General features: G+C 38.2%; 1 protein-coding gene across 4 annotated transcripts in view; it reads left to right on the top strand.

Annotated features, from left to right (window-relative positions):
* Positions 1–26,719, top strand: part of PEAK1 (pseudopodium enriched atypical kinase 1) — a 270,744-nt gene that overhangs the window by 24,119 nt on the left and 219,906 nt on the right. For all 4 annotated transcript variants that reach the window (XM_055130599.1, XM_055130596.1, XM_055130597.1 and 1 more), the window contains exon 2: positions 19,904–19,967. The gene's annotated coding sequence lies outside the window, so the exon portion shown is untranslated. The remainder of the gene's footprint in view (positions 1–19,903; positions 19,968–26,719) is intronic.

Here is a 26,719-nt window from a genome sequence, read left to right as displayed (position 1 = left end):
TTATAATCCAGCTCCTTTCTTCCCAAATATTTTAGTCCAAATTTCCACTATACATTTTCTTTGGTGATTTCTGTGAGAGTACCACAGTAAAGTAATTGTAGTTTGTCCTTGAATTGAGGCCAGGATTAGGAAGAACAGTCAGTATTTTTGGTAGTAAAGTTCTGTGATGATCTACAAAATAATACTTTACTTTGCTAATAGCACATACATTTTTATATACGATATCATCCTATCAAATAGTGTTTTTTAATTATTCTAGATTTCTTATATATCGTTCCCCTTGGGGGATATTGGTGGGAAGCCTCTCCAAGCAGTGCCCTGGAGGTTCAGGGGTCCTCCTGGTGACTCTTGGCTAACCAGCTGGCAGTTCAATGCCCAAGGCTTTTCAGTGTCAGGTCAAAGATTACCTGAACCATTCCGGTGGTGCTCAGAGGACCTCCAGGGCTGCACCCAGTAATGTTCAGGAGCCATGTAGTGCCTGGGACTGAGCCCTTTTATTTCTCTGACCCTTCTTCTTTAGTTTGAAAAACATGTATTATACATGATATCATCATCCTTATCTATATGAGAAAACTGTAGTTTAGGATGATAAATTTGCTAAGGGTGCACAGCTACTTAGTGACAGATGATTCACTTCACAGTTTTTTTTATTTCAAAATTTGAAAGTCAGATCTCAAAATTAGAGGCAGATTTTCAGAAATGTTTAAGTGTTATAATTAAATAATGAGATTTGATGAAAGAATGTAAATAGAAAAAGGTAAAGAATGTAAATAAAAAAAGGTAAAAGAAAAAGGTAAAAAGGTAAAGGGTTAATATGATAAATGAGGAAACCTCCACGAAAAAAAAGCAAAGCAAACAACAAAACAATAAACAAAAAAACCCAAATTAACCAGGATAGGAAGTAGAAAATATAATCCAAGTCTAGTCTGATTTTTTTATTTGGGGGGAGAGCACTGTAGCACTGTCATCCCATTGTTCATTGATTTGCTTGAGTGGGCACCAGTAATGTCTCCATTGTGAGGTGAGACTTGTTGTTACTGCTTTTGGCATATCAGATACACCATGGGTAGCTTGCCAGGCTCTGCCATTGGGGGGGGAGGGGCGGGATATTCTCAGTAGCTTGCTGGGATCTCCGAGAGGGACAGAGGAATTGAACCCGGGTTGGCCGAGTGCAAGGAGAACAACCTACCCGCTGTGCTAAGTCAGTTTTAACTTAGAGATTCAGAATTAAAGATGAGAAACGTATCTTAGATGAGAGGGTGAAAATATTACCAGTGGAAAGGATACTGTAGACTTAGATATGTATTTTTAATAGAAAAAATGAGATCAAGATAAAGTGTTACAGAGAGATGGGCTAAGTGGATTTAAAATAAATATGGTTCAAAGAATGTTAATTGTAAGTGTTCTTTGATTCATGGAGAAAATAGTCAGATAAGCATTCTGGAGTTTGTTGCCATAGTATTAAATTATATCTTTATAGAAATGTGATCTTCTGTGAAGCATCTATCTTTTATTTGTAAGCGTTTTAGCCAGGGGCAGGAATGTAAACTCTGAATAGCTACTGTGATTCTCTGAAGCGGTATTTGTAATATACCTAGGGTTCATCTGGATTTCATTAACTTTGTCATTGCTGCACTCTAAGGCTTTATCCTTTCCTCGGAAGGTCATCTCATTGAATATTTGGTGTGTTTAAACCCCTACAGGAGGCTCAAATTCTGCATTTTCTATTTTTTTTTAATGAGCCTGTTGTATATACTATTTTTGGTGGTGGAGGAGGGGGTCACACCCATCTGTGCTCAGGGATTACTCCTGCCTCTGCATTCAGGAACTACTCCTGGTGATTCTTTGGAGACCATATGGGATGCCAGGGATTAAACCTGAGTTGACATATGCAAGGCAAGCGCCCTGCTACTTGTACTATCTCTCCAGCCCCCTGTTGTTGTATATATTTAAGTTATACTAAATATCTCCCCTTTGCCTAACATTCATGTCCAGTGGAATAAACTGGACTCTTTGGTTCTTCTTTGAGTTCTGGTTTTGTTAGGTCTTCTGAGATTTAGTTGCTTGGGCACCAAAATACTGAGATTGTTTATGATGCATTAACTTTTTAATTTTGGAGGTTTTTTCCCAAGCAGTATTCAGAGGCCTGAGGGCTGTTCCTGGTGATAATTGACCAGTGCTTTTCTAGTCCAGCTGTGCTGGGATCATCAGGACCACTCTACTTGTGCTGGAGGGAAAGTTTCATAGAATTTGTTACTGGCAATTGAACCTGGGGCTCTATATATGACATTCACTCCGCCCTTTGAGCTATCTATCACTTTGACCCCCAGTCATTTTTTTATTGTCTTGGTATCATGACACATCTAGTAATTATTCTTTTGGAATGTATAGTTTTTCCTATTTTCTTCATTTCTTTAATTTGAACCCCCCCTCCCTGTCCCCCTCTTTTTTTTTTTTTTTTTGCTATAAGGGAAAAAATAGTTCTTGTTTTCTGAAAATTTCCATTGACTTTTCAAGTGATTTTATTTTATTATTGGAGGCACATCCTACAGTGCTTAGGGGTTATTCCTGGCTCTGTGCCAAGGAGTGAGCCCCAGGTGTGTTTTAGGGTATCATATCTGGGCTGGGAATTGAACTGGGTTGGCTGCATTACTGCAGGCAAGGCAAGGCCCTACACCCTATACTATTTCTCTGTCCCTGGTGTCAAGTGACTTTAGAAAGATTTTTAAAAATTTTTAAATTTTATTTTGGACTGGAGAAATAGCACAGGGGGTAGGGCGTTTGCCTTACACGCAGCCAACCCAGGTTCGATTCCTCTGTCCCTCTCGGAGAGCCCAGCAAGCTAGTGAGAGTATCTGGCCCGCATGGCAGAGCCTGGCAAACTACGCATGGCATATTCACTATGCCAAAAACAGTAACAAGTCTCACAGTGGAGACGTTACTGGTGCCCGCTCGAGCAAATTGATGAACGACGGGATGACAGTGCTATAGTGCAGTGCTATTTTATTTTATTACTCACGTTTTTCTGTGAGTACCTCTTCCTTATTTTAGTTATTTAACCTGCATTTTGACGTGGTATTTCACTGGAGAGTTATGTTGTTGTTTAGCATGTTTCACTTTTGCTAAAAGGGCTGACATGAGAGGAGTTTTAAACATCAGCTGTTAACAGGTAATAAAGTCACTTGCCTTATGTGATTGTTTTGAATTTAAACAACAAATTAATCTGTTTTGCCTTAAACAAAAAGTAGCATGTTTGAAGAGAGGTATTTGCAACCTACTATGAGGGAATTCTTACCCTACAACTTTATTTAAAAGCAGGCTAATTATTTTTACACTTGGCCAACAATCATCCAATCATCTGAGAAGAAAGGATCTTCTCTTCCCGTCCCCTCCTTTTGCTTTCCCTCCCCTCCTCTTCCCTTCCTTTCTTTTCTCTTCTCTCTCTCTCCTCTTCCTTGGCCCTTCCCTTTCCCCTTCCCTTTGCTTCCCTTCTCTTCCTTTCCCTACCTTTCCGCTCCTTCTTTTCCTTTCCCTCTTCCCCCCTTCGTTTTCCTTCCCTCCCCTTCCCTTCCCTTCCCTTCCTGTCCCTTCCCCTTCTCCTTTTTCCCTTTCTTTCTCCTTTCTTTCCCCTCTCCCCATCTCTGTTGTGATAGGTTGCATACTTGGTTGTGGTGCTCATCAGGGGTTATGCGTCTTTGCTGCAGTGCTTGCATGTGCCTTTGTTTCAGAGAGGGCATGCTTTGCTGTGCATAGACCAGTATCACTCAACCTTTTGCTAACTGTGACCCTCTCCTGACCTTGTTTCCTTTTTGTGTCCCCACAACCCTTTGTGTGCCCCCCACCCTTGAGCTACCCCTCCCCCCACCTTTAAACAGTTTTTACTGTGTCTTCTTTTGAATATCCTGGAGGCCCACAAGGAGCCATATGGCTCCCGGCTGAGAAATGCTGGTTTAGACAACAGCTGCTGGGACCATGCTCAGTACATGCTGTGGATCATGCTTTTAGCCACTGAGCCATGGTGCGAGCCCTAATAATTCACTAACTTTATTATTTGTTTTGTTAGGTTTTGTTTTTTTAGCCACATCCAGTGGTGTTCAGGGTTTACTCCTGGCTCTGTGTTCAGGGATTACACTGACAGAGCTCAGGGAACCGTATGGGGTGCCAGGGATCAAACCTGGGCCAGCCATCTATAAGGCAACCACCTGGCCTGCTGTAATATTGCTCCAGTTTCTAATTCACTAATTTTAAGAGTGTAGGTTTTATTTCCCCCAAGAGGAATGGATTAAGTGATGGGGGCGAATAGTTTTATAGAAAAGATTATTGGGAATATGACCGGGCGTTAATGACAGTTTTCTTGTGGGGGATACTTAAAGGGATGAGATAATTTATGCTGGAGACCTAAAGAAGATGCAAACAGTTCAGCAGAGCACTAAGGGATGTTTACCAATTTGTATGTCTCCATTTTGTTCAGAGTCAAGGCTGACTGCTCAGATGCTTTTCAGAGCTTCTTCAGTGACTCCCCATCTGCTGATTGCCAGTTTATTTCTATCATGCAGCAATCTACACATTTCTTTTCAGTGGAGTTACTACATTAATGAGACGCTGGTTTTGCAGTTCCAGGGGGATTGGACAGATCTGTGTAGGGTAAGGGCCTCCTGCCTCTGGTCTTCTGTGAAGGGGCCTATCTGTGAGACATGGAGAAGCCTGACGTCTCTCTTGGCTACAGTTCCCACTGTGAAATAGGGGATTAGACTAAGGACTTTTCTAGCTGGTTCTCTGATTTTGTGATGCCACCTAAATCCCTTTGGAGTTGTTTTCTTATGGATCAGGGTGTGTGTGTGGTGGGGGACGGGGTGGGGGGTCTTTGTTCCATCATCATCCCCTTGATCATCATCATCCGTCATCATCCCCTTGATCGTCGAATTTCTCCAGAGGTCTTAGTAACTTCTCCATTCATCCTAGCCCTGAGATTTTACAAGCCTCTCTTTACTCATCTTTTCCAATGATGCCGCATTGTTCCATAGTGTATTGTATTCTCTAAAAGCCAGTCTGTATGTTCTGAAATTTTTTTTTCCCCCTCCAAGATTAAGTAATGTAAATAAATACATAGTTTATGCACATAGTGCTACTAGCTCTGTGCTACCAACCACATTTTAGCAACAGAGCATTATTATTTCCAAATCAGGAACATATTAAAATCCAAATGTTGATGAAATTTTAAATACTTTGTTTAGTGTAGGAAGCTCTTTGGACTAGTTGGGGACATTGTGCAAATAACATTTTTATAATAACTGCAGTATATTGACATCATAAAGAGCAGTGACTCTCAGCTTTTTTTAGACCAATTGTCCTCTTTCCTCCTACCCAGTCTACCTCTAGTCTCCTGCCATGGTCCCCATTTATGCGATTTTCCTGAGGACCTACCGCAGGCCAGAGGAACACTGGTAATGAGCATGAGCACTGGGGGTGCAGTCTGGATTCTCCTGCTCTGCCACTTGCTTGTTTTGTGATCTCGGGCAAGTTTAATAGTATATTCCTAGTAAGTTTGCTGAGGAGTACATATACCTAGCCTGCGGTGCTATATGTGTTAAGCTAATTTAATTTATTTTACATGGGGTGGGGGGAGGCTGTCCTTTACTTTGAATCTTTAATCCTCCTAATAATCTTATAAAAGTTGTACCATTATTATCCTCCTGAAGAGACTGAGACTCAGATTAAATAACGTGTTGCATTTGAAATAGGTGCTAAAGTCTTTCTTATTCATTCCAAACCCAGGTTACTTCTTAATATACTGCTCAGAGCCAGTCCTTTGGAAATTCTAAATGCTATTAGCAGTGTGCTGGCATGACAAAGGCTCAAGTAGCATCTGAATGGTTTTACTATCACTAGGATAAAATGACATTATCCTCTTTTTGGATAAAGAGGAGAACCCTCTTTTTTAAAAAATAAATGTCCCTCTCAGGCCTTGGGTTTTCTGTGAATTTCATATAAAGTGATTTTTCTTTGTCCATGTTCCCAAAGATTGAGGTAGCACAAGTGCCCTATCCTCAGAAGACCACTATTATAGTGACATAGGGAAGAATCTAATCTGGGTTAAGAAAGGACTCCTTTACTAGGGTTATATCTTTAACTGAGAAGAACAAAAGTTACAACTCGAAGGTAACAACCAGAGCATCCATGTATCTCTTCTGTTCTTCATCAGATGTTTACAGAATATGTGACACTTGAACTTCAAATCCAAAAATCTTGGTATATCTTTTACTTGAAAAAATTTAAATGCCCTTAGAATCAAAACAGCATCACTTGAAAACCTAACACCAATTGTTTCTTTACAGAAATTTAGAGTGTGTTTATTTTGAATACTTAGAGCTGTTTTGTTTCTTAACTCAAAATCTTTTAGCAGGGCCCAGGAGTAAGCTGAAAGGGCTGGGGCACATACTTTACATGAAGAAACTGGGTGCAGTCTCCACACTGCAAGGCTTCTCAAGCATCCTCAACACCACTGGGTGTGTCCCCAAACGAGAAAATCCTTTAGTAGAAATAATTGTTCACAAATAGGCTTCCATTATTATTCATCCTCCTTAAGACAATAACATACTTAATACTGAGTAATAATAATTAGGGTGGTGCTGGGTGTAGACACTGCATTTTCTGTCCCACAAGATTTTAGTTTCATTTGAATTTCGAAGTCTATTCTGCTCTTCAATTTTTTTTTTTTTTAGGAAAACGTCTTGTACATGGGTTCTAAGTAGAGTTTTAAGCAGTTAATTGCTTTTAGGAGTTCAAAGAGGTCCTGTTAACACTGTTCCCTTTATCTTTTAGATAGATAAATAGTTGATTTATCATAAGGACACCTTCTGGTTTATTTTGAAGAAGTCTTGATGTTGGCAGTTTTTTCCTGTAAAGAACCAGAGAGTAAAATTTTATGTTTTGTGGGCTATGTGATTTCTCTCACAACTACTCAAGTAGCCACAGCAACATGTAACTTGTATGGGCCTGGGGGTGCTTTTATAAAACTTTATGTAGTATGAGAGTCTTGAATGGATCTGATGAAAGCATTTGATAAAAATGGTTGTTTAAACTTCTGGCAGAGTTGGCTGCTAACTTTAGCAAGGAGTCATAGTGTTGTTTATATAAAAACAAAGCATTTCTTTGAAACATCACAACCGCTAAGGGCCATTTTCACTAGAGTTTATTTCCAAAGTGGCATAATTTTGTTCTGAGTGAATGCTTATAAGATAATCTTCAATATAATATATTAATTTAGAAGTCATTAAATTTTCTACAGTGTATCTTAAAGGTTTTATTTTGTATATTTAAAAATGATAGATAAAGTTTTCAAGTCTGTAGAGACACTACTCAATACTCTAGTTATTTGCCAAATCACATTTTGAGTTGTTGCTATTTTTAACTGACATCCATAAAACTTAAGTTTGCCAAAAGCTGGTTGATTTTGGAAGGAAAATGGTATTGTTGCTATTTTTCTCTGCATGAGAAGATCTAAAATAGTCAACTGGTAACAGGGAAAAGTAAAGGCAAAGTGCAAGAAAAACAGTCTTTTGTGGACTTATATTTTTTCTGTATGAAATTTTAAATTTTGGTTGTATTTTCTTTCACTCTGATGCTTGAATACTTAATTTACTCTATGTATTTCATATTGCCCTCAAGTAAATAAAAGAAATCTACTAGTATTAGTATGAGTTTGTTAACATGTCTTTATTATTGACGTACGATTAGAAATCATTGTTAGAATTTAGCCTCCTAATTCCAGTTGGCAATTGTTACTTGTGTCTGCAAGGCAAAAACCTTTCCTCACCTCCTGTATTGTCTCTCTGACCTTGATTATTCCACTTTTTGATTACTTCCTACTCAACTTTTTTGTTATCCAGAAGTGTGTATATGAATATATTTTTCAAGTAGATGCAATGAAAATTTTAGTGAAGTTTTCTTTAAAATTTTGTTTTAGCATCATTAAGAATATTTATGAAGAATCTTTCTTTAAAAAAATCAAATTAATCCATTGATCCCTATAGGGAAACATTTCTTCATGTGTTAAATCTCAGTCATATTTCCTTTTAAGAAACAAATAGACAGGCCAAAAAGATACTGTCGTTATATCTTCTTTTCTCATTTCTTGTTACCTAACAAAACTCAATTAATTCATTGGCAGTGTGACTTGTAACCTGGAGAGAGTTGCAGCACTTTTGGGCAAGTCTTGTGTAGCAGATATATCAATTAAAAAAATACATATATATATATTTTGGGTTTGAGGCCATACTCTGCAGTGCTCAGAGGCTACTTCTGGCTCTGCTTTCAGGGAATGTTCTTGGTGGTGCTCAGGGAACCATGTAGTGCTGGAAATGAGATTCAGGCCTCCTACACGCAAAGTATGTACTCCAACCCTTTGATCTATCTTTCTCAACTATGTATCAGTTTAAAGGCAAATCCACTGAATACAGTCTCAGCTGAGATAGTTATTTCTTGCAGAGTAAGGAAGACAGAAACAGCGGCATCCTTTGATTACAACACTGTCCATCTCAGCAAAGATGTAAGGACACTGTGACTTTTCTGTGAATGGTATTTAAATGAATCAACAGAATTCTTCTTGTTAGCAGAGGTTAAGGATCTTTTTCAAGTTTGATTAGAGTTGGTTTTTAGACTTTAAAATTTGATAAAATCTCAAATGTATGTTTGCTTTACTTTCTGGTTGAGTTTTTGATATGTTTTGTTTTCTGGGGCCAAAGAAAATAAGATCTGATTTATTAAAGGATTTATTTATTTCAACAAATAAGTATGCAGTGATAATGACATAATAAAAGAACTAATGCATAAAATGTTATTGTTGTAATTTATAGTGCCCAGTAAATAATGCATTTAGAATGTCAGCAAAGGAAAATATTTTGTTATTTTTAATAACTTTAAAATGCAACAAATAAAGAGATATAGTTAATTCATGTATATTATAATTCTAATTAATCATAACAAGAATTCTGGGGACTAGACTGTTAATTCCTTACTTTGTAAGAAGCAAATGTTTCTGTGAATCATTTCATTTAGCCTTTGCTTATGACTTACACAATCATTTAGGTGAAGGAAAGAAAGTTCATCTTTTTTTTTTTTTAACCTCTTCTGGGAGTTGCTCCTGAACAAGTGCTCACGGATCACTCTTGGAGCTTCTGGGGACATATGGTGCCTGGGATCAAGCCCAGCCTCCTGAATTGCAAGGCGTGTATTGCAACTCTTTTAGCTATTTCCCTAACCCAAAAGATAATCTTTTAATAGTTTGCTAAAGAGATGAACGCTGAAAACTGAATGAAACTTAACATGGCTGACCTTTTCAAAAATGTAAATAAGATTTACAAATTATTTGTAGTTTTTATGATGGACAGAGTATTGTTGCAATAGAGCCTAATTTGGCCCTCTATTTTATGAAATACAATAAACTGCCTAGTTTTCTTATTAAACTCATGTGAAATAAAAGTATGTTCAAATTATAGGCGGTTTTTTAATTTTATATAATGTTGTCATCCCTTGGTCTCAAACAATCCAATCATAGGAATTGTTCTGCTAGGGGAAAATATTCCATGTACTATTTTTCTGGCCTCTAAGATAAATTTATATATGATTTATTATCAGTAATGTTTGATGTTATACCTATTATACTTGCATTAAGAAGACATGATACAGATCAAAGTTAAGGAATTTTTTGGCAGCCCATAATTTGATTGATGAATATCAGGGTAATTCAAGAAAGGATCAAGAAAGGGGAAAAATAGATGGGTTATTCTGAAAAGCAAAGCAAGACCCATATAGGTATTTTATCTCAGATTAACATTTTTGACCTTTTCTTAGGGCTATAGATTTATTAAAATCTCTCAACCTAGCATTATTATTAAAAATATATAATGGGGTTGCAACAAATTTAGGGGTCTCTAACCGGTTTATAATTACTTTTATATTTTTTCTTAGATATTCACATAGTAATATCCACTGAAATAGTGAACTGTGGTCTTCATCTATCTAAAACTATAATACAGGGCTGGGAATGTGATTCAGAGGGAGAACACCTGTCTTATATGCATGAGACTCTAGGTTGGATCTCCCTAGCCCCAGTGCCACAAACTGTGTTTGACCACGTGCAGTACCATCACTTTAACCCCTATGCTATGGTCCAACTTAATAGATTTTTGTAAAGATAGTGTACTTAGTAGTATTTCTAATAATTTGAACTTAATATGTGATATATTTTTGAGGACTTTAAAAATTAACATGAAGTGTTAAACATTTAATTATTATAAAGATAACTTAAAATCTGATTTACATACTCAGCAAATTCTTGTGATTAGAAAATTCTCTTTATAGTGTTGTACTTATAATTATTATACCAAGTAAAACTAATTAGAAATATCTGAACCTCCTAGCTGCATCTGTAATTAAACATGTGATTCATAATTAACTTGACTCTTATTCTTGCCTTTTCCTCTCCACTTTAATTAATCACGTATGTTCTTCCTTGTGATATCCATTATCCTGTCCACAACACTGGCTAGAGTTTTGTTTGCTATTTGTAATATCCTTTAGAAATTGTGGATTTTATTTAGAAATAAATGGTTTGCTCTATAAATTATTACTTTTTATCAAATTATTTACATTATTTGGGTGAGGGATATTTTTGGGATACACCAGGATACACCAGGCCTTCCTTCCTTTTGGCCCTCACCATGCTCAGGGAACTATCTGCAATGCCAGGGATTGAACTTGGGTCAGGCACATGCAAGGCAATTACCATAACTCCTGTTCTCTCTCTCTCTCTCTTTCTCTCTGGTAGTAAGCATTACTTTTATGGTAGACTAAGGGCAAGCATAAAAAGTAAACATGTAACCACCTTTCCTATCTTGTTCTTACGTACCTGGATTCTCTCACTCCCAACAATCGTACCATCATCTCTCTAGTTTTGACTATTGGTCTTGAATCATTGAATGCAGCTGGTATTAAGTCTTCATTATTTTGATTTATAAAGGTCCACAAATGATCAACTGTATACTAGGCAGTGTCTGAAGCTTTTAGTTCAAAAGATGATATTCAGAATATTTACCAGTCCCTGTAGCACGCCACCAGCAAAGAAAGATGGCTCTAGTATTGTTTCAGAGGCCTTTACTGTATGAGACTTTGATGCTTTTGTTGGCGAATTGTTGTGGTTGTGGTGATAAAACAGGGTTAGAACTGTTGGAGTTTGGGGGCAGACTACATTAATGAAGTGTTTTAATTTATATATTTAATTCACTTTTTGTTTTGAGGTCATGTCTGAACATTATTGGGACTTATTCCTGGTTCTGTTCTCAGGGATCACTCCTGGCAGGAACTGGGAGACTGTATACCTTACCACTGATCACTTAGAGTGACCCCCAAGCACCAAGGTAGGAGTGGCTCCTAAGTACTTCCAGTCATGGTCCAAACCAAAATCAGTAGATAAATATATTAGTAAATAAATCTTCATACCATTTTCAAAGACTATTAACTTAATTTCCCACCAACAGTACACCTAATTTCTTTTTTGGTCACATCCTTGCCAACACAGGGGTGGGTAACCTTATTGCTTCCAATAAGGAATTGTTTGGATATTTATAACATCCATCATGGGCCATACCATAAAGGCAGCTAGGCTGTGGGCAGCCAATGAGAAGCAGACATGTCTGTTCTTGTCATGTACCTGGACCAGATCACATGATTTTGCAGACCTTATAGGACACATGAGCTGGACGGTCCTCACCTCTGCTATAGACCGTTCTTGGCAACGTAAGGTGATATCTCACTGTGCTTTTGGTTAGTTTTTCCCTGATGAGTGATACAAGCTTCCCCCCCCCCCCCCCGCCCAAGTGTTTGTGGGTCATCATGTTTTCTTTGGAGAGGTACGTCCACATTTATCTTTGTAATTGGTCCAGTTTTAGTACTCCATTTCTTCAATTATATGTAAATGATTTTAGACATAGGAAAAGAAGGGAGAATAAGACTTGAGTCCAGAGTTCTACTAAACACTGATAGAATAAGAGTGTAATTAAAACCTCTCTTCTGATTCACCGAGAGACTTATAATGAACAAATACAAATTCAAACAGATTGAGTGTGGCAGTTCTTTTATTGACATAAAACTGTTGCCTGTGAGGCTTTTTGGCTGACACCATGAGACTAATTTTGTTTAATGGTTATGGAGGCCTACAAATTCAAATGTTCCGAAAATGCAGTAAATTACTAGCCTGTCAAATTCCTGTTGCCTATCATCTTTTATCTGAATAGCAGCTTTTGTTTCCAGGCTGTCAGGAGCAAGTATGTGGACCCCTTCAAGGTATTTGTATATGCTTGAATAATTTGATTCAGAGATATCTAAATATAGAAAATCAACACCAGTGAAACGAGACTGTTTCTTGTACTTGTGCTACTTAGGAAACTCATCTCAGGCTATCTCTCATCATTTCTGAGAGCTCTTGAAATATATCAAGCATTTGTAGTAGTGGTGTCATTTCTGCTTAGATGGCCAGAGTTGGACACTCACACATTTGAAGTATAATGAAGTCATGTGGACAGAAGAGAAAATATTTTCTTTTGACTGTTCAACTCAGTGAACTATTTGAAAGCACCCACTATGTGCTAGGAATTATGTGGAATACAAAAGTGAACACTAGGTAATTTTATGAGTACCAAATTATGTTATTTTTCTTCCTCAGAGGGTTAGTAAAAGTGACTGCCTTGATAGTATGTGTAGTATTACAACAAAACCTATGATAAGGAATCACGTTACTTGTGAACAGATCATTTGCTTCAAAGGTGGTTTTAATATAATGAGTTTTTTTTTGGCTTTCACTTTTCTGTTTCCAATTAATGCTACTTATTTTCTCTAATTCTGAATGATTAGGAGTGTTTTTCACGAAATGTATACCATATCCCAGTATCCATTTGACATGGATAGATGGCATTTACTACATCTTAGATAAGAAGTGAACATACCAAAGTTTACCGTCCATAGCATAAAATCACTCAGTAAAAAAGAAAATAAAAATAATAAAAAAGTAAACTTTAACCCTTTTGGTGTTCTTGCTGTTATGAAAACTACATTCAGACTTAAATGTATGTAATTTATTTTTAACCAGTCTGTCTTTTTGTGTTATTGTTTCATAAGATTATTTTAAAACTTCTACATGAGGAGACTATGAACTTTGGATACTTTTTACCTTAGTCAGCATATTATATTTCTAATTTGGGATACTTATTGATATGAGAAATCCAGTTATCTTAGAATTTAAAGGCATTCCATGTGACATCATTTAGCTAGAATCAAATACAGGGAAACAAACAACAGCAAAAACAAAAAATCAGAATTCTTGCCTTAGCAAATTGTTCCTTTCATCCCTTTGTTCGTCCTTTTACCACTTTATGGAATGCCTCTCTTTCTGTCTGTTCTTTAATATTATATTCAAAGACTTTCCCTAAACCTTTACTCCAGAGGTAAATTTTGCTCTCTGGAATTTTTTTTTTCTTTGTATAGCTTTGTTGATCTTTACTTTTACTTCCTTTTGCGTGTACCTGCACTATTTTCCTACTTGATTATAAATTCTTGAAAGTGTCATGGATGTTGAACTGGGCATGAAAAATGGTAGGAATTTGGATAAGTGGAAAGGAGGACATGTCCATAGGAGAGAAACCATAGGAGCAAAACAGCACAAATTAAGGATATCAGGCCCTAAACAAAATAGCAAACAAAAATACATGACGAGATGACTCAGAGGGCTGGGCTTATGCTCTGTATGCTGGTGAAGTGGGTTGATCCCCAGCACTCCGTACTCCGCTAGTACAGAACCAAGGTAGTCCTCAGGCTCTGCCAGGTATGACCCCCCCTCAACCCCACCTCTCAACCCAAACCACCACACCACAACAAACCCATAAAAACACAAACCCTGGAGGTTGTATTTCAGGAATGTTAGGTTAGTTTTTTTTTTTTTTTTTTTGGCTGAGAAAGCACATTGGAGGAGCTCAGGGCCTGTCTCTGAGGCAATGATCACTCCTGGCAGTGCTTGGGTATCCATATGTCATGCAGGGGATTGAATTGGGACCAGCTGTGTGCAAGGCAATCCCCTTTACTGTTGTACAATCTTTCTTTCTGTGAAAGATACTTCAACAGAATAGAGAGATACAAAGCTGAGAAAATATAAAATGACCCTCCCTCTTTGCTGAACTGGACAATAAGATTATCAATGGTTTACATTGATTAGTTGCATGTAACAGAAGTTCAGTGGATGTTTGGAAGAGTGCATTTGTACTGCTAGCCTTTTTTTTTATTCTCAGATTACTCACTAAGAAGAGGGAGCCAATGTTGTGATGGAATAAAAAGCAAATTGTATCCTAGAGATAGGAGACATGCAAGACTGAAACCTTAGGTCTTAGTTAACATAATGGGGAGTAGATAGTTTTTAGTCATGTTTTAATACCAAGGCATACTTGAAATCTCTGGCTTAAAGCCACCTCTAAGACTTGTATCACCTATTTATGTATTATTTAGTTCAGAGGTCAGCAAACATTTACTCTAGAGGGTTTTGTGGCTATATGTATCTCTTTTGCATATTTTTAGATTTATTTTTGAAAACTTGGTAAAAATGTAAACCCATTCTTAGCTTAAGGGCCAGACAAAAACAGATATGGTCTAGATTTGGTCTCCAAGCTATAGTTTTGATCCCTGGTTTAGTTGATAGAGAAGCTTATAATTTACCAATATCAGCTTGGTGATAGCTTTTTAAATTTTTGTCTCTATTTTGTTGTTGTTTGGAACCACACCTTACAGTGCTCAGAAGTGACCTCTGATCTTGCTGGGACACTTTATGTGTTTACTGAGGATTCAATCCAGGATCAGTGGGATGCAGGCAAACACCTTAATCCCTGTACTGTCTCTCCAGCCCTGCTATTTTTAAGGATCAGGAATGGGATATATACTGCGAAGTCTTCATCATTTTTCTGCAGTCTTGATAATTTTGTTTTTGACTCTGTCCTCCAAGTGCCTTGACAGCTCCCTGATGTCTGAGATATTTTGTTCATCTTTACCATCTGTATCCTGACTAACAATCAGTCATTTCCTGTGTTATATTCTTTTTATTTTGGTGGGGATATGGGGATTGTTTGGGCCAGACCCATGTAATGCAAGGGCCACTCTGGGTAGCCCTTGTGCTCAGGGACCATATATAGTATAGAAAGTCTAACCGGGGTTGGCTGGATGCAGGGCAAGTGTCTTCATACTCTGTACTCTCTCTTCATTTCCTTTTTAAAAATTTTAATTTTTTCAATTGAATCACAGTGAGATACACAGGTTGCTCCTGATTGAATTTCAGTTATATGTTCCAACACCCATCCCTTCACCAGTGTACATTTCCCACCCCCAGTGTCCCTGTTTTTCTCCTGCCCCCTCCCATCATCCTGTCTCTATGGCAGGCGCTCTCTCTCTCTGTCTCTCTCTGTCTCTCTCTCTCTCTCTCTCTCTCTCTCTCTTCCCCCCACCTCCCTCCCTCCCTCCCTTACTGGGCATTATGGTTTGCAGTACAGATACTGAAAAGTTATCATGTATATCCCTTTACCTACTTTCAATACTCAGTTATTGTTCATAGCGATCATTGCTATTACTGTCATACTGGTCCCTTCTCTATCCAAACTGCCCTTTGCCCCCCCCCCCCACACACATGCACATGTGGTAAGCTTCCAAACACTGACCTGTCCTCCTGGTCCCTGTTTTTTTTCCACATCCCCAAAAATGAGCTCAATCATTTTATATCTGTTCCTTTCTTTTTGGCTCATTTCACTCAGCATGATAATCTCCAAGTTCATTCATTTATAAGCAAATTTTATGATTTCATTTTTGCTAACAGCTGCGTTGTATTCCATTGTGTAGATGTTCCATAGTTTCTTTACCCAGACATCTGTTCTCAGGTACTCAGGTTATTTCCAGATTCTGGGTACTGTGAACAGTGCTGCAATCTTCATCTCCTTTTTATTCTTAATTTCTGAGACTGTTTCAATCATCTGTACTAGCTATATATGCTAATCATATATTGTCCTAGTATATCCTAGTAATTATTCATATAATGTTGCTTCATTGTATTTTGTTTTAAACTGATTAGCCTGATACATTTTGGATCCTACTTACTAAATAATTATTAATATCTAATTAATAACTAATCATTACTATCCGAACAGACTTAAAAAGATAGCATATTATATAGTTATGATTAAACATAGTGATTCATCCTAGATACCCATTGTTTTAAAATAATTTCTGGGTTAAACTCTTGTACATGTTCTCTCTACCTTTTTTTCTTCATATGTATTCCCTGCGATAGAGTAGATGTCTCACAGTTATGGTGAGAAGTTTATTTGGACGTTTAACTCCCATGCACAATGTCTTGAATTTCCAAACTCACTGCTGAAACAAATGTTTCTTGTTATGTCCTTCCATGTTGATTGTAGCTTGAAAAGAAATGAATCAGCAGTTTATTTTATATTAATACTCTTTGATCTTCTCTAAGAATTTGTCTTCATTGTCATATTTCTTTTTCAGTTACATTTTTTAGTTTCTTCTAGTTTTATAACACTTTAGGCATCTTTTTTTTTTTTCTTTTTGGGTCACATCTGGCGATGCACAGAAGTTATTCCTGGCTGATATACTCAGGAATTACTCCTGGCGGTGTTCAGGGGACAATATGGGATGCTGGGAATTGAACCTGGGTCGACTGCATGCAAGGCAAATACCCTACCCACTGTGCTATTGCTTAAGCCCCCACTTTAGACATCTTAAGAGTTGTAAAAACTTTCTTTAATTTTTTTTTTGGTTTTCTCTCTATTTTTTAAGTGGTTCATAAGTGGTTCATGATTGGGTTTTAGTCATATAATGTTCCAACACTCATCCCTTCACCAGTGTTCATTTCCCACCATCACTATCAATGTCCCCAGTTTCCTCCCACTCCCCGCCTCTATGGCAGGAACTTCTCTCTCCTCTCCCTCTCCCTCTCCCTCTCCCTCTCCCTCTCCCTCTCCTTCTCCCTCTCCCTCTCCTTTTTGGCATCATTATGGTTTGCAAGACAGATACTGAAAGGCTATCAGGTATTTATCCTTTATGTAATTTCAACACTCAGGTTTTAAAAACTTTTAATCCTTTATATAATTAACTATTCAGATATCAAAATTTAAATGAAGTTATTAAATGCGTGTAATCCCTATGAATGCATTTGCACATAAATCATAATAAGTTATCAAGAATGTTCAGCATTGGGGCTGGAGCGATAGCACAGTGGGTAGGGCGTTTGCCTTGCACGCGGCCGACCCAGGTTTGATTCCCAGCACCCCATATGGTCTCCCGAGCACCGCCAGGAGTGATTCCTGAGTGCAGAGCCAGGAGTCAGCCCTGAGTGTTGCCGGGTGTGACCCAAAAAGCAAAAAAAAAAAAAAGAATGTTCAGCATTAAGCATTATAAAAGTTTTTGGCTCAATTTCAGAAAGATAAGTTAAATGGATAATCATAAATAGGCTGACCCAGGTTCGATTCCTCCATCCCTCTTGGAGAGCCTGGCAAGCTACTGAGAGTCTCTCGTCCTCACGGCAGAGCCTGGCAAGCTACCTGTGGTGTACTTGATATGCCAAAAATATTAACAACAAGTCTCACAATGGAGACGTTACTGGTGCCCCACAAGAAAATTGATGAACAACGGGACGACAGTGCTACAGTGCTACAGTGCAGTTAAGATAGTCCTCCCTCTTATTTGCCAGTATAAAAATGTTAAGTAGATGTAGTTTGCAGATTTTTCATGCTTACATGTTCCTGGCGTGGTGGTTACCTGAAGGTTTGTCTAGTTGAACTTTGGGGGAACACATCCAAAAGCAGAACAATTGCTCTGCCATCTAGAATACTGTTTGTGTGTGAGGCAGTCAGTAAACATGGATACACTAAATGAATGTAACTGCCAAAATCTAGATTTCAAACTCTTGTTCTCAGTTAGATAATATCTTACTGTTCTCAGTCTAAACAATGCTACATACTGATTTGGTATCTTTTGAAAATACAGGACACAAGGAAAAATTAGAATCTTTATGCAAAGTGTACTACTATTAACATTGTAGTTCTAGTATTTTGTCATGCAAATTTTGTAAATCAGCTTTTTCAGTAGATGGACTTTTAGTTTCATTTTTAATTTTTCTCTTATTGTGGTTTTTTGACTCCTGGGGAGCCACACCCATGTGGGTTTAGAGCTTACACATTTAGTTGTAGCATTCGCACTTTTGAATTGTCCTCACTGAGGGTGGTGTGTCAGGTTACTGTGCTCCCACTCTCACTTGCTGTGCTCTCTAGGGGTCACGTAATTTAATTGCAGTGCTTAGCACATGTTTCCCGGGGGTCATGCTGCTCTAACTGTGATACTTGTACACATTGGGTTGTACTACACAGTGTGATGTTTACACATACACTCGCCATGGCTTGTATTTCTTCATGGAACTAGCTCATCTTTTAGTTCCAGCGCTTGCGCATACTTCACTGCAGTGTGGATGGAAATTGTTTGCTGTGCTGGGGATCACAGACAGCATAGCTGTCAGGCACAAACAGAACTGTTTAGACCTCATTTGGTGCATATGCAGCACGGGGATTGAACTCAGAGCCTCATGGCTGCAAGGCAGGCACTCTAAGCAGCTGAACTATCCCCAGCGTCCCTATTTTATTTAAAAGTTTTAGCAAAATGTGATTTATATGCAGAACAGTTTGATGAGTTTTTGCTAACATGTATTCCTGAAACTGACACTGTATTCTAGATAAAGAAAATTTTCATTACTTCTAGAAGTTTCTGGTAAATTGCTTTGCAGTTAGTTCTTTGACATAACGTTTGGTTCCTTCAGTGACTAATCTGCTTTCTGTCTCCAGATTGATTTTTCCCATTCTAGAATTACATATGTAGAAAATAGATCGTAGAGTACATAATGCTCCCATCTGTGTCCTTCACACAGTTTTCCATGCTAGTCATTAACCATTATTTGTAGTTTTTGTGATTACTTATTATTCTAGTTTAATCATTGGAGATTAAATTTGTTTTTTTTTGTAGTAATAAATGAGCAACAATGCAAGTTTTTGTTTAGATATTTTGTTATTTAGGACAGTGTTCTAGATGAAAAGTTACCAAAATTCTCTTTGGAACTATTCAGAGAACAAGTCTGATCAAAGCTCCATCTGCTTATACTTCATTCTCTAAGCACTGGAGCAAGTAAGGATATCTTCCAGTTGTGACTTAATGTCTCTTGAAAGTTCTGCCTACCAATGATTCCCATCATGTTCATCACACTTTTGTATCTAAAGCAGGGGATGTGACTACATGCCTAAGATGAAATGGAAGGTCCTGGAAGGAGGATCACTGGGACATTACAAATGGCAAATATCTTTTTTTGAGGGTTCGAGGAAAAATTGCTTTTTTTAGATTGAATTCCACCATGCTACTGGATATGTGCTTTTCATATTTTTTATGTCACAAATTAAAAGAAAATTAATAATTAAAGGCAATAGAATATCAAGTAGAATTAAGGTTCTGGAAATTCTCTCTATTTTGTTTCTTTTTGGCTTTCAAAGCCACGCTCAGGGGTCCCAGAGGCCACTCCCGGTGTTAGCCAGTCGGGCAGTGGCTCAGTGTTGTGATCTGAGGATGTTATACTGCTCAGGTCCTTTTCTGCTGGGGTCCAGCAAGACCACCCTGGCAGTGCTGGACCCCAAAGAATAATTTGAATATAAGCACTTAAGGGGTAAATAATCAAAGGCAGAGTTCTTCTATTGAAAGGATTGTATTATCTACTCATGTTTAGTCATATTGATTATTTTTTTTCTCCCTCCCTCCCTTCCAGGTGTCTGCCTAAACTGGAATTTATGCTGTAGACAGTTCCTTGTGGATTTGACTGAAAACCTAAGGTAAGCTGCTTTTTGAGTCCATTTGCCTTTTAAAAAACATTTTATGAAAAAATATTGTTTCTGAAATCTTGCAAATTTTTTGGAGGATGGGATTTTAGACCACACTGGTGGTGCTCAGGGGTCACTATAGGCTTCATGCTTATAGGTCACTCTTCTTGTTGTCCAGGGAACCCTGTGGTGTTAGGGATGGAATGAGCACCTCTGGCATGCACAGGATGCAGTCAGCTCTTTGAGCCATCTCTCCAGCCCCTGTTATTGAATTTTTTTTGTCTGTTTTTCACTGTTTTGGGGCCATACCCTAACTGTGCTCAGGGCTTAACCTAGCTCTATGCTCTGGAATCACTCCTGGCAGGACTTGGGGGACCATCTGCTGTACCAAAGATTAAACCTGGGTATGCTGCAGGGAGGCAAGACCTTAACCCTTATAGTATCTCTCTAGCTCCTGTGTCTGAAAAATCTAGAGCACTGTCAAATATCTCTTCCACTGAGAGTTTTAATAGGAGGCAAATATTATTATTGCACAGTTAGTATATTGTGATTTCTTGCTTCATTATCTAAGACATGTGATCGAAAGAAATGAAGCTGTTATAAAGGTGTTTTTATTATTACTATCATTTTTATTGAATCACTGTGAGATACAGTTGCAAAGCTTTCATGTTTGAGATTCAGCCATATAATGATCGAATACCCATCTCTTCACCAGTGCAAATTTTCCACCACCAATGTCCCCATTATCCAATGCCTCCCCTTCCCAGTCCTTACCCTGCCTCTATGGCAGACAATTTCTGCGATACTCTCTCTCTGCTTTTGGGTAGTGTTCAGGGACCATCCATATGTAGTGCTGTGAATTGAACCACGGTTGGGCCTTATGTCCTGTACTTATCTCCTTTTTAGTATTTGGGGAGTCTTTTTTTCTTGGGGGGAGTGTTTTCCCAGGTGGTGCTTAGGAAGCCACTGGGACCACACATGGGGCAAGATATCCTTGCCTTATTCCTCATGGGCTTATGGGTTTTCTTTTTTTCAGTGCTGTCTCATTTACATGGTTTTGCTTTATAACTCAAGGCAGTTGTGTATGATTACAATCTGATTTTATTGGGGGCACACATAGAACAATAGAAGCATATTATTTAATTAGCTGTAAAATGTGGAGGGGAACTATGAACCATTAAGATGGGGATTTGGATGTACAAAGTGTCCTTCACAGCTGTCTCTTACTCCAGAGAGGGGTGTGTGTCTCATTCAATGATTTAGGTTACATCAAGAACGCTTGCTGTTCTAGTAGAATACATTCAATTCTGCTTTGCTTGATTATTTGCCCTCTCCAAAGAATAGTCTATTCTACATGCTACCTTCTATTGTATATCTATGTACTGTGTTTATTTTCCTTTTATGCCCCAGAAGAGAAACATACCTTTTTAAAAACATATCTTCTTAAAAAATGCTAAGTGTTGGCACAGATTCTGCCAAATTTGCCGCAAAGTACATGTTCTGCAGTTGTCAAATTAGCCTACACAGGAACCCTACAGCAGGGATTGCATTCTAGGGAGGAAAGTATGAACTTGTAACCATGATAGGTCCTATATTTTGACATCACTAGAATAAATGGCATGCGGTGGCAGTTTGTAGGAAAGACCAAGGTTGCAAAGTGCCTATGTCAGAGCAAGCTATGTCAACAGGTTTTGATGTGATAGCTTACTTTTTAGGTTCCTAAACCAGTACATTGATGTGACTAATACTTTAAGAGATGATTTTGATCAAAGTATGCCAGATTGTATGTGTGTTTTTCTTTTTTTTGGAGGGAGCCACTCCTGGCTGTGCTCAGGGCTTTTTTCTGACTCTGAGTTCACGTAACACTCCTGACATGACTTGAGGAACCATACCGAGTGCCAGGGATCAGATCTGGGTCTGTTTATATTCTAGTGCTTTGTTCTGCCATATCCCTGGCCCGAGTATGAAAAACATTTTGAAAGATTCTTCAGAGTGTATGGTCCAGACAGGACACAACTTGAAGAGAGGTAGACTCCAGAGAGGTTTCTCAGATAGGAGCTAAGGACTTGATTGATTAGGTAATGGTTGGTACTGAGAGGGCGAGGAGGAAGGAGACAAAGGGCAGGAAAGGAATCTCTTAGGCTTTCCAAGTTAGGTCATTAGGTGGATGGTAGTGCTATTTATTTCCAGTGCACACTGAGGTTTATAAAAAATTGTAGGGTAGGAAATGGTAGGGTTTTAGAACATTAAGTTGAGGTTTCTCTGAGAAGTAGGGATATGCAGATCTGTGTGCAGATTTTGAAGAAAGGTGAGGTTTGAGAGATTTTAAGGCTACATTTTAGAAGTGGTTAAAGAATTTGCTCAGGATTTGATGATAAAACCTCTCAGCCCATTAGTGGACAAGTACAGAATAAGTTTCCAGGAAGGACACCAATAAGGAAAAACTAAATGTTAAGAAAGGATTTTACTTTATCACTCCAGCTTCATCTCTTCCTGGAGACCAAATTTTCTTCAACATCCTGTGTTTGATCTTTGTCTTCAGACCTATTCTTTTTCCCTTCAGTTTTATCTACTGGGGAGATTGTGTATTAAAATGTTTTATTTTCAAACTTGATAGTTTCTTTAAATTTTCTTTTTTTTTTCCTGCTTAAAAATGGAACACTCTTAAGATAAAACTGGAGGGCATCATGTTAAGTGAAAAAAGTCAGAGGGAAAAGGGTAAATACCAGATCATCTCATCTGATATATAAACAAAACAAGGTATTAGACAGTGAGTGATCTGGGGGGACAGGGAAGCTGAGAAGACTGAGTCTGAGGAGCAGAGGGAATGCACTCTAAGGAAAGTTGCATGCTCAAATGTTCATTCACTTATTAAACTAAACATTTGGCAGCTTCCACAAGCCTCCCAGGAGTGATTCCTGAACCAGGAGTAAGCCCCAAGCACCTCTGGGTATGACTCCAAAACAAACAAACAAACAAAACCCCACAACTTATAAGAAGGTAGGAGAGGCTGTGGTGCTGAGCTTAGGAGAAAGTATTCAGCTAGGATGGGAGGAAAGCAAAAAAGAAAGGAATTGTGGATGTTTGTAGGTCATATTCATTTATCAGAGTATGTGGCATAGTGAGAAAATGTAAATATAATTGATTTCAACACAGGAGCAAGGAGTTCAAGGAAGGTCCCAGAGAATGTCACAATAAAGATTTTGAAAAGTATAAGAATGTTAGGGATAGGATTAGTTGGGGAGGAGTGTAGGGGACAATGAAATAGGATAGAAAAAAGTGAATGGATGCAGATTACAAACTTAGTCTTGTTGGCACTTATGTTTTATGCGTTCCTAAGACCACTCTCCTTATATGGATGTTGATACAAAAAAGAGTGGAATAACAATTTGATGAATATACATATATGTATATTTCATATATTCTGACATCTATTTAGAGTTGTTAAATTTTTCCAGGTGTATTATTTAGCTATTTGTAATTAATGCTTGGAGTACCTTTGCAACAAAATGAAATTCCAGGACCTTCTCTTTATGGTGATTTGGGATTGATATTGAATAGCAGTGCATGTGTTTACTGCTTCTATACTTACAGTTGAATGGAAATTGGCCTCAAAGGACCCATGGTTTTCTTTGTCATTAGCCAACAGATGCTTGCTTTACTGTTTTGTTCATGGAGTCTTTATTTAATGTGAGGGTAATTCATCTCTGTACACTAATGAGAAGAATTATACTATCCAGTAGCTCATGTATCTATGATAAATATATGCCTTTAGCCATATATCGATCCTTTACTGGATGCTTTTTTGAATATTTTACCAAGCTATTGTCAACACCTGGTTGCATATCAGCCTTCAAACTGCTTTGGCTATCTAATAAACTGATCTTGACTTTTGTATGTCTATCTTATGGGGAGGAGGAATTTTTTTCAGTTTTGTCCCTGTAGGATTCAGGGGTCACCAGAACTGTACCCTTTAGTGCTTTGGAACCACAGAGGTGCTGGGGATTGAACCCTGGGCCTTGAACACGCACGACATTTGCTCTACTATTTGAGCTAATCCTTGGCCTCACAGGGGCTATTTTTTCTGTCAAAAATTACTTTAGGGGCTGGAATAATAGCATAGTGGGTAGGGCCTTTGCGGGTGGGGCTGACCCAGGTTTGATTCCCAGCCTCCCGTATGGTCCCCTGAGCACCGCCAGGAATAATTCCTGAGTGCAGAGGCAGGAGTAACCCCTGTGCATCTCCCGGTGTGACCCAAAAAGGAAAAAAATTACTTTAGAGCTTCTTTATATATTAAAATGTTCATATTTCAAATCAGTATGTATTATTTCTAAAAAGCCTGTTAGGTTTCTAGGTACAAACATTGTATGAAATTGCTAATTTGCAGTGTTACTATTTAGTATTTGTTGTATATACACTTACATAGACTATATACTTAATAGTTGTATGTAACATATGCTTATATGTTACATATATTTTTGTGACAATAAATAGTTTCCATTACTATATGTTATTTTAAGCATAGACATAACTAACTTTTTTTTTTTTGCTTTTTTGGGTCACACCCGGCGATGCTCAGGGGTTACTCCTGGCTCTGCACTCAGGAATCACTTCTGGCAGTGCTGGGGGACCATATGGGATGCTGGGAATCGAACCCGGGTTGGCCGTGTGCAAGGCAAACGCTCTACCCGCTGTGCTATCACTCCAGCCCCTAACTAACTTTTCTTATTGTGATAAAGTGTCCAGCTGTCGATGAAGTTCCCTCTTCCATAGTTGTTCCTTGACCACCACTTAAACCAAAGAATGCAGGGGCTGGAGTACAGCAGAAGTGAGATTTTCCTTGCATGTGACTGATCCATGTTCAATCTTCAGCATCCCATATGGTCCCTCTCAGTGATTCCTGAGTGCAGAGCCAGGGTAACCCCTGAGCATTCTCTCTCTCTCTCTCTCTCTCTCTCTCTCTCCCCCTCTGTCCTCTCTGTCTCTCTGTCTCTGTCTATCTGTCTCTCTCCTTACTTTCTAGATGGGAGAAACATCCAGAACGATCACTTCCAACCAACATTCTCATAATGGTCTCTTTTCTATCCCAACTGCCCCCTCCCCCACTTGAGGAAGGCTTCCAACCATGGAGCAATCCTCTTGGCCCTTGTTTTTACTGTCCTTGGGTATTAGTTTCATACTATGTTGTTTTGTTTTGTATATCCCACAAATATGTGCAATCATTCTATGTCTATCCATCTCAATCTGACTCAGCATGATACTTTCCATGTCCATCTATTTATAAGCGAATTTCATGACTTCATTCTTCCTAACTGCTGCATAGTATTCCATTGTGTAGATGTACCATAGTTTCTTTAACCAGTCATCTGTGGAAAACTCACTTTTATAAACTGGGGATAACCTGAGATTCCATAAATTAAGGACTCTCTCCTGTGAACTGACCAACATCATTTCCCCAGAGTCCCCTTCAGACACCTGTCCAAATCCGAAACTGTTGCCTGAGCTTCTGACTGATTGGCTGTAAATCAGATTTCCATAGCCACTTCCTTTGGCTCAGTTTACTAGTGCAGCTCACAGAACTAAAAAAATTCATTTACTCACTCAACCACTCAATTTATTGCAAAGAATATTATTCACTTGGAAGAGACACAAGGGGGGGAAGATATGCTGTATACTACTGTACCCAAATCTCCAGATATTATTACCAAACTGTAAATGCTCTGAAGTTTTAGGGTTTTTTTTTTTGTTGTTGTTTGTTTGTGGTTTTTTTGGTTTGTTTTAAGGGGGCTACATCCAGAAGTGCTCAGTGCTTACTCCTGGTTATGTACTCAGGGATCACTCTTGGCAGGGCTCAGGAGATCATATGTGGCACCTTGTTGGCTGTATGAAAGGCAAGTTCCCTACCCATTGTACTATTATTGCCCAACCCCCAAATTTTAATTTTTTTTTAAATGGAGTCTTCATTCCTTAAGCATGATAGATCAAATAATTGGCTGTTGGGATTGGCCTCACTTTCCCTTTCCTCTCCCATGCTGGAGTTTGGGAATTGAGTGGGGAGTTTTAATTCTCAAATCACCTCTGCTTTTTATTCTGAGAGCCAGCTCTTATCCTTGGTCTTACAGAAGATATCTTTTGCACATAGCAAAAAAAGATATCTTGACCATTTTTTTTTATCTTAAAGATTGGGAGTGTGTTGGGGTGGGTAGGAGGAGGTTTTGTTTTAGTTTGGGGGTCACACCCGGCAGTGCTCAGGATTTAATTCTTGGCAGGCTTGGAGGACTGTATAGAGTGCTAGGGATCAAACTCAGGTCTGCTGAGTTTGGCAAGTACCTTACCCACTGTACAATCACTTCCGTCCAGTTTGGTTTTTTAAATAATGAATTAAAAGGAAAAAAAATCCTTTTCTTTTAAGATCAGGGATGTAGCTCATTGGTAGAGCACTTGCCTTGCTTGTATGAGTCTCTGCATTTGATTACAGCATTGCTAAAAAAAAAAAATGAAAAAAAATGAGCTTGTTGATTTGAGCTTTTTTTTTTGGGTTAAAGACTAGATCTAGTAAATGCTTTTGAATGGCAGCAATGGAAACATTTGTCTTCATAGTATTAAAAGTGAGTATTAATTGAAGAAAAGAATGATTTTTTATAAAGTTGTACTCTTGGGTTAATCAAGTTATAAGTAAGAAAGGCTCTTTTAAGAGAAACAGCATTCATTGTTTGAGTTTTTATTCATGATTTGGTTTCTAACTGGCTGACTGCAGTACCTTG

Source organism: Sorex araneus, chromosome 3, assembly GCF_027595985.1.
Source record: "Sorex araneus isolate mSorAra2 chromosome 3, mSorAra2.pri, whole genome shotgun sequence".
Classification (NCBI taxonomy): Eukaryota; Metazoa; Chordata; class Mammalia; order Eulipotyphla; family Soricidae; genus Sorex; species Sorex araneus.
The sequence above is the reverse complement of the archived record's forward strand: the minus strand, read 5'-3'. Positions and strand labels throughout refer to the sequence as shown.